This window comes from Gorilla gorilla, chromosome 13, assembly GCF_029281585.2.
Source record: "Gorilla gorilla gorilla isolate KB3781 chromosome 13, NHGRI_mGorGor1-v2.1_pri, whole genome shotgun sequence".
Classification (NCBI taxonomy): domain Eukaryota; kingdom Metazoa; phylum Chordata; class Mammalia; order Primates; family Hominidae; genus Gorilla; species Gorilla gorilla.
The window spans coordinates 87,076,365-87,091,374 of NC_073237.2; the positions used below are offsets into that span (position 1 = coordinate 87,076,365).

The 15,010-nt window shown below is 41.6% G+C and overlaps 1 protein-coding gene across 1 annotated transcript in view; it reads right to left on the bottom strand.

The window, feature by feature from the left end:
• Positions 1-14,676, bottom strand: part of DIRAS2 (DIRAS family GTPase 2) — a 33,295-nt gene extending 18,619 nt beyond the window's left edge. Inside the window, exon 1 of the mRNA XM_004048239.5 lies at positions 14,318-14,676. The gene's annotated coding sequence lies outside the window, so the exon portion shown is untranslated. The remainder of the gene's footprint in view (positions 1-14,317) is intronic.
• Between the last annotated feature and the right edge of the window lie 334 nt (positions 14,677-15,010).

Sequence of the window (15,010 nt, forward strand, 5' to 3'; positions counted from 1 at the left end):
TGCTGATCCTGTGAGAATGTAAAACTGGATAATATATGAAATGCAAAATAAAACATAATTTATACACACACACACACACACACACACACACACACGTATATTTTTTTGAGACAAGGTCTCACTCTGTTGCCTAGGCTGGAGTGCAGTGCCTCACTCATGGCTCACTATAGCCTCAATCTCCCGGGCTCAGGTGATCCTCCCACCTTAGCATCCACAGTAGCTGGGACTTACAGGCTCATGCCACCACACCTGGCTAACTTTTTGTATTTTTTGTAGAGACAGGGTTTCATCATGTTGTCCAGTCTGGTCTCGAAATGCTGGGCTCAAGCAATCCACTTCCCTCGGCCTCCCAAAGTGGTGGGATTACAAGTGTGAGCCACCTTGCCCAGCCTAAAAATATATTACTTTTTTTTTTTTTTTGAGACGGAGTCTCGCTCTGTCGCCCAGGCTGGAGTGCAGTGGTGCGATCTCGGCTCACTGCAAGCTCCGCCTCCCGGGTTCACGCCATTCTCCTGCTTCAGCCTCCCGAATAGCTGGGACTACGGGCGTCTGCCACCACGCCCGGCTAATTTTTGTATTTTTAGTAGAGACGGGGTTTCACCGTGTAAGCCAGGATGGTCTGGATCTCCTGACCTCGTGATCTGCCCTCCTCGGCCTCCCAAAGCGTTAGGATTACAGGCGTGAGCCACCACGCCTGGCCAAAAATATATTACTTAAAATTAATTTCATCTTTTTACTTTTTAAAATGTGGTTACTACAAATACAAAATTACATATGTGGTTCACACGGTCGGTACTGCTGGAGAACATAAAAACAAATCTCTATACTTTTTCCAGCACAGTTTAATAACACATAATGCTTAATCCAATGTGTTACAAAATTTAAATAAGCTTGATTTTTAAAAAATGCTTAGAATCCTCTTTTGAGGTTTTCTATTAATAGTGAAAGGCAAAAATCCACGAGCCACTGGAAAAACATTTTCCCGCTGTGGTAAAATATATACAATAATCCACCGGAATGTATGGTACAAACTAAAATTCACTTCCTTCTCAAAATCTTATGGGAAGACATATAGAAAAAAAAAAAAAAAACTGCTGACGGTGTGAAAAAAACCAATACAGTTGTTCCTTGGTATCTGTGAGGGATCGTTTCCAGGACACCTGTGAATACCAAACTTTGTGACACTCAAGTCTCTTATATGTAATGGAGTAGTACTTGCCTATAACCTATGCACATCCTCTTGGATACTTTAAATCAGTTCTAGGTTACTTATCATACCTAATACAACTTAAATGCTATGTAAATAGCTGTTGTGCTGCATCATTTAGGAAATAATGACATGAGAAAGAAAGTCTACATGTTCAGTACGGGCACAACCATCTTTTATTCCCATTTTTTTTTCAACTGATTGAATCTGCAGATGCGGATGCCACAGATACAGAGGGGCCAACCCTATTAGAAGTTACACACAGAGCTTTGCTAAATAGTTAGGCAAAAGTACAAATGTTCCCAATAAACCTCAGCTCATTTATTATTTGCTAGAATGATTCTCTTTCAACAATAAGATACTTTGATACATATATTCTTCTTTCAGTGCTTATTTATGTACTTATCTCTGTTCTTTTTCTCTCTCTCTCTCCTACTCCCTACTCGAATATCAATATCTTTGTCTCAGTCAATAGCAACAGGAAGGCAGGGACTTTTGGTTCATTCTCCAGCACTTCCGTGCCTCTAGCCCAATGTCAGGTACATCAGAAACACTCAGCACATATTGACTATTCGCTGTGGAAATACATTTTTGTGTGTGTGATCCAACAAAGGAAAGTTGTAGCAGCGAAGAGAATTCAACTATAAAAAAGTAAATAAAGTGTTTTGAAAAACTCTGCTTAAAACCACTCAAAGGTTGGCAACAGCAATTGAAATAAAAACTTACACAAAGATATGTGATAACATGATAGAGGTGAGTTTACTGCATCATTTATCACTACACTATTGCAGAAAAGATCTTGAAGCCAAAAGTAGGCAGGAGCTACTGGATAGCATGCACTTGGATATGTTATTTTTCATTTATAAAAATCAGACTTTAAAAATACAATAGAGTCTTTCCAATACTTTACATGGAGATGTGCAGCAACCGTGAAAGTATTTTCTATCACATAATGGTTTGCTAGTTACTCTGTAGCAAAAAAAAAAAAAGAGTTGCAGAACTAATATCAAGGTGCGTATTTTTCTTTTATACAAAAAGCACTGTTTTAAGTTTATTGATGTTTTCTGCTAGGTAGGTCTTCAGTAGCATGCTATATAGCAGAGCAGGTATTTTCCAAAAATATGCATACTTTCTTCATCCCTGTAATTTAAAGGTGAGAGACACAGTACCTGCTTTGGAAACCTAATCATCCTATAGAGACAGCATTTTGGAAAGGGACATATAAAAATGATTCCACCCTTACATGAGATAGCCCACAGCAATGTAAATGTGTTCTTAAAATTAACTCTCCAATCAGCACAATTAAGAACCTGAAAATCAAATTTATAAATTAATTTTAAAGGCTGTCCAGATGCAGGATTTCCTTGAGTGTGGAACCATTTGGCAAAAATACATGAATAAAATATATTTTTTATTACATATCAAAAATATGTAGTGAGTATCAAAGATGATGAGAGACCAGGGAAGGACCCCCTGAAAAGTTGATATGTTAGCAAAAATTTGAGAGAGGTAATGGCATGAACTCTGTGGAAACCTGTGTGTGGGTGGTGGGGTTCTTCTGGCAGAGAGAGCAGCAGGTGCAAACACAGACGCTTGTCCAACATGCTCAAGACACATGGATAAATTCTTGAATGGAGAGAGAAAAGCAGATGAGGTCAGCAAAGTAAAAGGGCCGGGACAGGCAGGTCATGTAGAGCTTTGTAAGCACAGGGAAAAGGTCAACTTTTATTCTAAGAAGAACAGGAGACAGCTGGAGGGTTTTGAGCAGAGAAGTGATAGGGTGGGACCTCCATTGTAAAAGTACCCCTTTGAGGGCCTGCAGGCCAAGGGTCAGGAGTGGAGGCAGGATTCCAGTCAGAAGTCTCCAGCAACAATCTTGATACGTGCCAAGGGTGGCTTGTACTAGGGTAGAGGCAGCAGGAGAGGTAGATCAGCACCATCACTGCAACTAGCTCGCCCGTGAGAGAGCCCACACCCTATCTTTGCTACTCTTCCTTCGCTGCTACTCTACTCACTCAGTCAGTGGGGGCATCTGAGATGCCATATCATTCATATACCTGCACCCTCAACTGCAAACCCATGGCCAGGGCCTCTCCCTAAAACTGCCGGCTCATACACCCCTCTCCTGCCTCAACATCTCCCCCTGGGTGCCATGCACACATCCCAAATAGGACATGTGCAAGTCTAAACACCCTGTAACACCCCAAACTGCTCCCCTATAGTTTTCTTTGCCTCAGTCAGTAGCAACATTATCCCTCCAGTCACCCAGGCCAAGAACCTTGAAGTCCTCCTTACCTCCTCTTGTTCTCTTATACTTCAAGTCCACTCATCAGCAACATTTGTCAGTGATATCTTCCAAACTCTTCCAGACCCCACCATGAATCACTTTCTCCATTGTTAGCAGGCTCTCCAGGCATTATCATCACTTACCTGCATGACTGCAGCAGCCTGCTGGGTGATCAGTTTGCCTCAGGCCCTGAGCCTCTCCAGTCAATTCTCCACTCAGGCTGCAGGACACGTCATTCCTATGCTCAAAACCCTCCATCATTGGCCGTGTCTCCCTGACAGTAACAGCTAAGGGGCTCTGCTCCACACCTTACCCTCATTCCCACCATTATCCCCCAGCTCACTCAATTCCAGCCACACTATATCCTTGCTCCTGGACTCACCTGGCATGCTTCTGCCTCAGGACCTTTGCCCTGGCTGCTCCCACTACCCAGACCCTCTTCCCCCAGGTAATCAAAGGCCTCACTCTCTTGCCTCCCACAGGCCTGTGTTAAAATATCACCGGCTCAATGAGAATTTCCCTGACCACCCTATCTCAATTTTCAACCCTATCTTCAACCCAGTAGTCTGTGGCATCTTCCCACTTTATTTTCTCCAGCTTACATTTGCTTTAGAACATAGTATGTAATTTCCTTTTTAAAAAATTTCTGTTTACTTCCACTATATTAAATGCTCCTTAAGGGCTTTTTGTCTGTTCCATTCATTCCTGTCTCTCAGTACTTGAACACTGCCTGGCCCATAAGAAGTGTGCAAGAAGCATTTGTTCAGTCCATGCATGAATCTGTGTTTTGCTTCTAATGAGCACACTGGGAAGGGCAGGCTAAGCAACTTGCGTTAGGCAAGAACAGCGTAAGCAAAGATCTCTGGCTTCACCTCTACTTTGCTGTAACATGTGTTTCTGTGGGCTGGGCAGGATCTCAGATGGGGCTTCCAGGCTGCAACCACAGAACACTAGTGCAGAACATGCGGCTATTTCACTGACAGGGCAGTGCTGCTACTTGGTGATATCCATGGCTCTCTGTTGTAGACGGATTAATGAAGCCAGACCAAGACCACGTGCCCCAGGCAGGCCCTGGGGAAGGAGACAGCACGGAGCCTTTCACATACTGGAAGGAGAGTGCCACCGTGGGTTGCCAGGGGAAAGCCATGTGAGGCGAGTCTGGAAAAGAGGCCACGCTGACATCACATGTGGCTTGTAGAGGGCAGAGGGCAGCCACTGAAGGGGCCCTGGCTTCCCTGTCAAGTGGACAATTTGGTCAAAAACAAAGGCAGCTTGGGCTAAGGTGAGAGCAGAGGAGGCAGAAAACAATTATGGTGACATCAACAGCAACTAGTGATGGGTCTGTGAGAAAAGGGGTTGAGGTAGACTGGAGGAGAAGGAAGCATCAGAGAAAACTCCTAAGGTTTCCATCTTACAGAACTGCATAGCTAGGATGAGATGATTTGCTGAGAGAATCCTGGACAAAAGACAGGTTTTATGGGAGGAATCATTGGCTTAATTTTCAGGATGCAGCCCTCCAAGTGCCTTTGGGACAGTCAGGGGCTCACATCAGGTAGACAGGTGGATACATGTCCAGGGCTAGCTATAGTATCTGGGATAGGAATGCACATTTGGGAGCTACCTGCATTGAGGTACGGATGGAAGCCAAGTGTGTGGATGAGATCGTTTGCAAGAACAAAGAGAAAGGAGTGGATGACTTGGACACAGCCTCAAGAGACTCCATAATTTGATGTTTGGTAAAAGCAGTGGATCTGCTTTTGTGAAATGGCACTAAGAAGTGAAGTCAAATGAGAACTGGCGAGTGCCCACTGGATGCAAAGCAATGCAAGTCACTGGTGAACCTGGCAAGAGGCGCTTCAATGGCACCACAGGGTAGAAGAAGATTGCAGTGGATTGAGAAGTAAGCATAAAATGTAGAAATTGAGATAGGCAGCTCAGAAACACTTCCTGAGACTTTGGTTGTGAATCAGAGGAAAGATTGTGAATTGGTGGCTACATGGTACACAGTTTTGATTTGTTAAGTTTTTAAAAATTAATTTTCAAATACAGATATATAGACATGTATACATTTTAAAGAGAAGGTAACAGCTGAATTTACTAGCAAGATCAAATGTAAGTTCCTGCTGAGGGTCAAAAGGAAGTGCTATGGTCAGAGTGGGGAGGCTCCCTCTGGTCCCCCCTAGAAATGCAAGGGTGTCCAGTCCTGAAAAGGTCCTCCTGTGCCTGTGGAGCATAAGAAGAGTGATGGAAAAAGAGTGAAGTGACCTTGGATGATATCTGAACATGAGGTCAGAAGGAAGACAATGAACCAGGGGCCAACACCCTTGCTGAGTGAAGAACAATTTCCAGGAGGTCAGAAGAGAGCAAGGGCATACAGTAAGGACCTAGGAGCCATTAATCAATGAAAATTTATTTGTGTCTGCTCCATGGTGACCAGGCAGGTTAGCAATAGGAGGGAATAGTTACCAATGTGTCTAGAATCCAATGATCAATAACCTCATACAGTCCTAATACCTGAGGAGCTCTTGGCAGGCTTCCAGTCAAGGCCAGGATGCCCAGGATCTTTACACAGATGAACATCTCAAGGCTAGAAAAACAAGAATATCAACCAAGGCATGTTCTTTCATATCCAAAACCATATGAATTCAAAGTCAGGAACTCCTATGGGGAGATGAGTCTAGTCAACAGAGGAAAGGAACATTGGCAAAAGGAGGAAAGTGGATTTAACCAGATAAAAAATAGAGTCCCAGTTGGTCCAATGAAAACAGAAAGATGTATAGGAGAAAAGGGAACATTTTAACATTCATTTGAGAGTGTGAGCTCTGGTAAATTAGAAAGGGCTGAAGCTGAAGCCAGAATTCCATCCAGAAATAAAGTACAACTCTAAGACAATGGGCTTCGTGCCAAGTTGTAAAAGAGAGGAATAAACCTGAGACACTGAGAAAGAGGAACCACTCAAATATTCATCAGATAGCAACGACCCAAACAGCCTGAATCCTTATTACCTAGCTAGAATCCAGAGGTTCTAGGCAAGTTTCATCTTTAAGACACCTTTTGACTTACTTAGCTCTTAGTAGCCCCGTTTTACAGATAAGAGAACTGAGGCTCTGGGTTAAAGTCACAGAGAATTGTTGCACAACTAGTGACAGAATCCACATTTGAACTCAAGTTTAGGTAAGTCCAAACACACATGGAAGAGGAGCAGACAATCACAAGAGCCTAGGGGACCAGAAATATGGTCTAGGCTTCGGTTAAAACAAGGAAGCTCTGGATGAACATTTCACGCCGTGCAGGTATCTGGGGACAGAATCTTCATTAACGTTTTAGTGCACCTAAGCATAGTAATCATAGCTAATCTGGGAAAGCACTCAAACCAACCCAAATTAGTTAGAACTGAACAAGGAGCGCTGGATTCTAAACTGTTGCAGAAGGAAGTCTTTCAGACTAACCTAAAATATTGCGAAGCAACTTTGAAACTCATAAAATATTCATTTAAAAAATGCAATGATGATGTTAGGCAGCTTATATTGGATAACTGTGTCTGTTTTCTGACACATCAGAAATGCTCTACATGCGTCATATAAGGTCCACACCAAAAGCTGAACTCTGAACAGCTACACCACAAGGTCAAGAAAACACGTGTTTGGAGGAAAACATGGGTTATACTTACATCATGGGATATTTAATTCATGATTTGGATGTAGCCTTAACAGTAGGGGCAAAAGTGTCCTCATAAGCCTGATCAGAGAAGGCCCAGGCCATGGGAGACTAGAGTCAGAATAAGGAGTCTCATTTGTCAGTCTTTGCCAGTCTTAAGAGAAGGTAATGGAAGACAAGATAATATTTAGTATTTACATGTCTTTCAATGCTGGGGTAAAAGACTCACAGTTTCTAATTAGTATAAGTTTCCTATTTAGTACGAGTGCTACAACCAAGAGGTCTGGGTTCCATCTGCAGTCTCAGGATTCCAGGGCAAGACCCTTCTGCCCCGAACATAGCTTCTGTTTCCATAATGGAAGTGGAACAATTCAGTGGAATCTGGAATTGTCCTAAAGGTTAGAGAATACAACTGAATATTCTTTTTTTTTTTTTTTTTTTTTTGAGACAGAGTCTCGCTCTGTCACCCAGGCTGGAGTGCAGTGGTGTGATCTTGGCTCACTGCAAGCTCCGCCTCCCGGGTTCACACCATTCTCCTGCCTCAGCCTACTGAGTAGCTGGGACTACAGGCGCCTGCCACCACACCCCGCTAATTTTCTGTATTTTTTAGTAGAGATGGGGTTTCACGGTGTTAGCCAGGATGGTCTCGATCTCCTGACCTCGTGATCCACCCACCTCGGCCTCCCAAAGTGCTGGGATTACAGGCGTGAGCTACCTGCATTGAGGTAGGGATGGAAGCCAAGTGTGTGGATAAGATGGTTTGCAATTATGGTGCCTGGCCCTGAATATTCTTACAGAATGCCTCTGTAAGAATAAACATATCACCAGAAAGTTACCATGCAAAAATCAACAATATTTTGTTTGAAATGCAACAAAATATGACAAAGTTGAACATTTCTACAATGTGGTAACTTCATTGGCTCATTGTTTCACATTAACTCACAATGGCAACTTACTCAACATGATTTTTTTCTCAATCACCAGAAATGGTCTCTTGTCAAAAGCATAAATTGAATGGTAGTGGAACATTTAGCATGTGATTAAATGATTTGAGTGGTCATTGCTAAGGGAGCAGCATTGTGATCAAGTGTTAACAAAATGGTACATAGTCAAAGAGAGACAGATATCAATTGATAGCTATTTAGTCAGAGGATAGACAAATACATGGAACTATGGTATACACAGTGTTTCATGTACAGTTGCTCCTCAACTTACCATGTGGCTACAGTCTGATAAACCACTCATAAGTTGAAAATATCATGTCAAAAATGCATTTAATACAACTAACTTACTGTATACCATAGCTTAGCCTTGCCTACCTTAAACGTGCACAGAACACCTTCATTAGCCTACAGTTGGGCAAAGTCTTCTGGCAACATAGTCAATTATAGAGTATCAGTTGTTTCCCTTGGTGATCATGGGGATAACTAACAGCTATGGCTCACTGCCACGGCCCAGCATAGTGAGAGAATATCATAAAATATATCACTGCATATCACCAGCCCAGGAAAATATCAAAAATTGAAGTACAGTTTCTACTGAATGTATATAGTAGTCCCACCATTGTAAAGTCAAAACATCATACATTGAAGCATTGCAAGTTAGGAGCCATCTACAGATTTGTTCATATTAGTATATATAGAGCCAGATTGTGTTTTTTAACAGCTTCAGAAGACTCTGCTGAGGGATAAGCTATCATTTATTAACCACCTTCTTGCTATTTTCAGTCTTTTGCTCAATGAAAACCTTATACTTAAATATTTCATGTGTCTGAGCCTATCTGTAGAGAAAACTCCTGTAAATGGAACTGCAGAATCAAACGGTAGGTACACTTCAAATTGGGTAGAGATGGCCTGTTGCTGTTGAAAATTACTATCAAGCTCTCCATCACCTGTCCCATGAAGGTGTATGAGTGCTATTTCCCCAAACCTTGCATAATATGGTGTATTATCAAACTCTTTGATCCCTTCCATTGAAACAAGATGTCTGTTTCTCATTACTGAATTAATTGCATTTACTTAATTTGGGTGACATTGAGCATCTTTTCTGTTAAAAGTGATTGGTATTTGTATCTTTGAAACCGGTGTGTTCTTGTTCTTTGCTCGGTTTCTAGTAGTTTGCAGGGATGGTATTATCTTAGATTAAGGCCGTGGCTCTCCAGCTGTGCTTGAAAGATCAGCACTGTCCCCTTCACTGGGACCTTGTTAGAAATGCCTGTTCCCCGTTGAGTCAGATCAGCTGAATCAGAGTCGCATGGGTTTGAAGTCAGCAATCTCAGGCTTAGCAAGGCCATCAGGTGATTCTGATGCTTACAAAATTTGAGAACCACTGTATTTTAAAAAATTAGGCCTCATCTGAAATATGTTGCAAATATCTTTCCTTTGATGTTATCTATTTTTAATTGTCTTCTGGACAGAAATTTAAAATTTCTGTACATCCAATTTAACAAACTTTTCCTTTTTAGTATTTCAGTTTGAGTTCATCCTTAAAAAGTCCTCCCCTACTCTGAAACCACTAAAAATTCTCCCATATTTACCTCTTCGTTTTTTATGTTTAAATATTTGTTACAACAACTTGATTTATTTCTGCATCTTGAAACTATTATGTATGTGGAGGAATTTAAACTAGTATTTAAAGAATGGAAGAACAAAAAAGAGAGGCACAAAGCATTATATGTAAATCTGGCAAAATTAAAAAAATAGATAAGCACATGGTTTTCATGATATTCAGAGAAATTCAAGTTCTTTTCAAAATCTAGGTTACCCAGCCATTTCTATTATCCAGTAGTTCTATCTCTTCTTGGCTTGCAAACATTTACACAGACCTTACTCAAAAGCTAATGTCAGTTTTACATTTTGTGGTCTGCTACCATTCATTCTGTAATAAGAACCCAGTGAAGGCCAAAGAGGTCCCAAGAGAGAAGCACAAAGGTAAAGAGAAGGAAGCAAAAGGCTTAGTCAATCCCTTTTTAAGTGTCAGATGATTGTTTTATAGGCAAGGAGGCAATGAAATACTCCATTGATCATGTGTATGTGTGTGTGTGTGTGTGTGTGTGTGTGTGTGTGTGTGTGTATGCACATAATTGGGGTGGTAGGTAGCTGGGTGATAAGGCTGGGGAGATGAGTCTAAGTTTGTACAAAAATGGCACTAAGCTGGATTTTTTTATGCAAAATAGAGAGGCTGAGTGGACTCCACCTGGATTTGCCCTCGATGAAGAAACCTGGATTCTGACCACTTTTCCTTTTTGTTCCGCATCTTCTAGAGAGAAACTCCCAAACTCAAAAGGCACAAAAGTGCTCCAATAAAACAGAGTGTAAGGATGACAGAGGAAGGAAATCTTCCTCCTTCAAAGGCTCCTTTGTCTGAGCTCTGATGATTATCTAAAGATGGTAAAGGAGGAAGGGCGTGTGTGTGTTTATTATGGGAAGGCCTAATGGAAAGTTCTTGCGTTCTTATTTTCTCAGAAAAATAATCACTTTGCAGACATTAATTAGCTTTAGAAAAATATTGCCCCAGATCCTTTCATACAAAACGCTGCCCTCTTTAAGTCTCCTATCATAATTTCTGAGACAGAGAAGCACGTGATGGAAATTGTACCCACCCCACGAGCACTCACTGATCATGGAGGTGTTCAGGGACTAGATAAAGAAATGGACATATTTTCATTAAGGTCATTAATTTCTGTGTTTCAAGAATCCAGTATTCATGGGTCAATTATAAAGCATGAGATTTCACCCTAAACTTTATCTAATGGTGTCAAATAGAGACAAACATTGAAAATACTCATACCAGTAAAGCATAATACTAAAAGATCTGTGAAATATATTTTATTGCATAGTACAGAATAGCCCACTAGCTGTTCATTAGTTTTATAATGGGTTTGCTGCTGCTTGTTCAGTAAAAGAAATTATATGAGAATTGAATGACCCATAATGGGACTTGCGGGCTAAGTTTCTGACCTCTGCAATCAAGAATAAGGTTGAAGCAAACCCGGGGGGGCAGTACTTCTTGGGATAGAAGTTAGTAGTGGTGCAAAATGATGATGCCCATCAGGCATACCTGTTTCCTTTGTTTCTGCCACAATAAACCCCTAGGCTGCATGTGGGTTGGATCCCCCGTATCTACTCACTGGTTATTTTTCATAGAATCACAGGAATTATTTGATCTAATCCTTTTGTCTTTCTGATAAAGAACTAAGTAATAGGTTCAAGACAGCACCACAGTTAATGGCAGGAAAGAGAAGGACACATAACTCACAGCAATCTGAGATCATTTGTATATTTATTTTTGATAGCGCTTAGTTGGTGATGGCGCCGAACATTTTAGCTTTTAAATTACCGTCAATTGAGTAATGATCTATAGCTGTGCTGGACAATACAGTAGCCATCAGCTGCATGGGCTATTGAGCACTGGAAGCACAGCTATTCCAAATTGAGATGTCTTGTAAGTCGTCAGCAGGCATTTAAAAAAGGTAAAATATCTTACTAGTATTTTGTATGGATTATATCTAAATGGTCATTTTTTATATGCTGGCTTAAGTATATCATTAAAATTAATTTCAGCTGTTTCTCTTTACTTTTCCATTATGACCATTAGGACATTTTAAACTGTGCACATGACTCACACATTTCAATTCTATTGTACAGTACTGATTTATAAGAAAACACTTCACTGCATTTAGGAGACAGCTATACGGAATCTCTTTCCTAAATTTGCCAGTGGCTGAGAGCAAAGAAGGAGAGAATGAGGGAGCATTTGTTTTTATTACTTCATAGAGTCCTTCCCCGTCAGTGAGGAGAGGCTTGCAAGCCATATCATATAATGAAAACTAAAGCATTATTTGACACCAGTTAAATAACTTTCAGTTCATGTTTAAATATGTATGAATTAGTAAATTTAACTCTTAAAAAGCCATCAGCAATTTTGACAACATAAGAACCATCGTATTCCCTTTTGATTGAGCAGCTGTTTCCCTGGACAAATCATAACCAAAATCAGTGTCCCACAAATCAGTTCTGCTCTTAAAAAGACATCTGTCCACTGTCAATACTTATACCAGGTAGATAGACTGATGATAGGTAGAGGCAATCCACCATATGAGTGAGAATTGGGGATGGTTGTTACCTGAATTGAAAGTTGCAGATCAACACCAAACACTTTTTTTACTTAAAACAGCTGGCCGGCAACCACTCCACCCCAGACAACCGAATGCTCCTCTCACAAAGAAATTCTCTGGTGGAAAAATGTATGGCATTTGTCATAGGGAAATGATGATTTTGCATAAATAAATAGGTTAATTTTCAACATATCAACTCTGGTCTCCAAATTAGAAGAAGAATGAACAATACTTTTTATTATCACAGATACACTCTCTTTTTGACAAAAGCACCCCAGTTGTTTCTTAAAAGGTTTTAATTTTTCAGTAAGATATGCAGTATTTACCACTGAAATAATACATTTCCAATACAGTAAAAGTCGTGTGTGGTGTATAGGATACGAACAACATACAATAAATAATTTTTTTAAAAAAAAGGTCTCCTCCACTCTTCTCATGAGGAAACTGCTTTGCTGAGAATGCTGGGTTGTTAGACACAAGCTGAAAAGTGACTTCCACAACTTGGCATTCAATCTGTATGTTTTCTGAGTCGCCTCTTAGGAACAATTCTATTAAAGCTGTAACAAAGAAAGATTCTGGAGGTTTCTACAATAACCATGAACACATACTTCCCAACTGCAGGGATCACTGAAGTGTGAGCAGCAGTTCTGTGCCTTGGTATAGACAGCAATACCCCCTCCTTTCTCCTTCCTTTCCCTGTGCTTGCCCGGGACTCTTACCAAATTAAATGCCATATGGTAAATGGGATGAAAATGTTTCCTTGCCACTGTGTCTTTTATTTCTATAAAATGAACTATATGTCTTCCTGTCCCCAGCCCACAAAGCCTCCTGCATTTCCAGAGATAGACAAAATTGTGGACAATTTTCAATTTCAGGCAACAACCAAGAAGAAAAAAAAGTATGATTCCCCTATAAATTTGTTAAATTTATTCTAATTTTATCCTCCCCTTTTCTCTCCCTCCCACTCCACCTCCTCAAATCCAAATGTCACTGGAAATGGAGCGCATTGTGACTGATTTGAAATGTAAAATGCTCCAGAATTTTAGCGTTACCTAGAAAATCTTCCTCAAAAATAATATTTCTGAAAATTTTTAGTTTGAAGCAGAAAAGTTCTGATATGCTGGACTAGCTTCTCACATCTGAAGGGATCCATTTAAAAGATAACAAGGGCAAATATGTAAAATAAATTCCTAGGGAAGGCAAGCTGTGTCTCTGCACAGTAGGAAGAAACTGAATTCCACCACAATGTTGTATTCCAGCATTCAATGGATGTAACAGATGTTTCACAGAGCTTCTAGTTTAAAAGTCTCCCAAACCCACATAGAATGTGAACCGGAGTTTTAAAGAGGAAAAACAGCATTTTTCAAGAGAGAAGGAGAGAGGCAGGTTCCCACACCGCCAGAAGCCAGCACTGCTTTTCAGGCGAGCCTGGGAGCTGTCAGCAGTCATTGTCATCTGATGGGAAACCACAGTCTTACAACTAAGGACTGGATGCAGCCCCTTGCCCATCTTCTGCTCTTACAACAAGAAAGCGGAAAGGAGCACATGTAGATATCATGAAACACATTCTTTAAGAAGACAAACAAAAGATTTAGACAGGTCTCAGCCAAGCGCATGAAGTGAAGCAGTCGAGGATGAAAGCATGCCGAACCAAACGGCAGTCTCTAGCGTGCTTGGCTTTTTTCTCACTTTAGACCACATCTTCTTACTCTTTTCCTAAATCCATTAAACTTCCACATTAACAGAAACACCTGCACAGTAGAATTTTCCAAAACGGTAAATCCTGTTTTGGAAGGAATCCCTAATAATACGTAAGATACAGATTTTTTAAAAAGAACATGTTTTAGACAAGGGCAGCATGATGCTCACCCTCCCTAACAAGGATACAGAAATGCAGATTTCTTCCCCTCTTACCAACTCCAGTACACGCTGACTCGCCCTCCCTGAGAGCGGTAATCCCTTTCCAGCGGCTGGCAAACAATCATGCCAAAGCCGCCCGTGCCCCAATGCGGACGCAGCGAAGCCACTGCAGAAGGGGGAAATTGGTTACCTGGGGAAGAACACAACTCCGCTCAGAGCTTCTTCAGAGCTCCACTCGCGCAGGACGGGGCAGCGCAGGGTGTGTGGATGCGGCTCCTCCCGGAGGCAGGCGCAGCGCACTCCCTCCCGCCGCCGTGACGATGCTGTCAGCTGCTCGCTCGCCGTGCGCCCTGCACCGCCCGCCGGCCGTGCTCCCTGCGCCCAGCGCCCTCGCGCTCCACCCGCTCGCAGCCCCTGCACCTGCGCTGGCCTGAGCAGCGCCGGCCTGGCACTGTCACCGCCGCTGCACGCTCCTCCTACTCTCTTCAATCTTTGCCTTCTCAGATGTGCCAACTGCTGCAGAGGCTGCTGCTCCCGCTTAAATGGCGCCTGCTCACCTCCAAAGAGCTTTTAGGTGCCACCTACTGCATGCTCTTGGAATAGATGGCGAGGACTGGAATTTTCTGATAATTTAAAGAATTAAAATAATTCCATTGAAAGGGAACCAGATTCTTTTGTTCGCATTGCCAACTATAATCGCTACTAACCATATAGACTTTTTTTTTCCATTTCCAGATTTTAACTTTTGAAAACCGACTCATTTAAAGGCAGACGAAATGCCCTGCCCCATACCATAGCCAACCACACAGCGGAGATTAATATATTCTAATTTAATAGGATCCTATGACAACACCACCATTGGCAAGCTTGGATTAGAATTGCT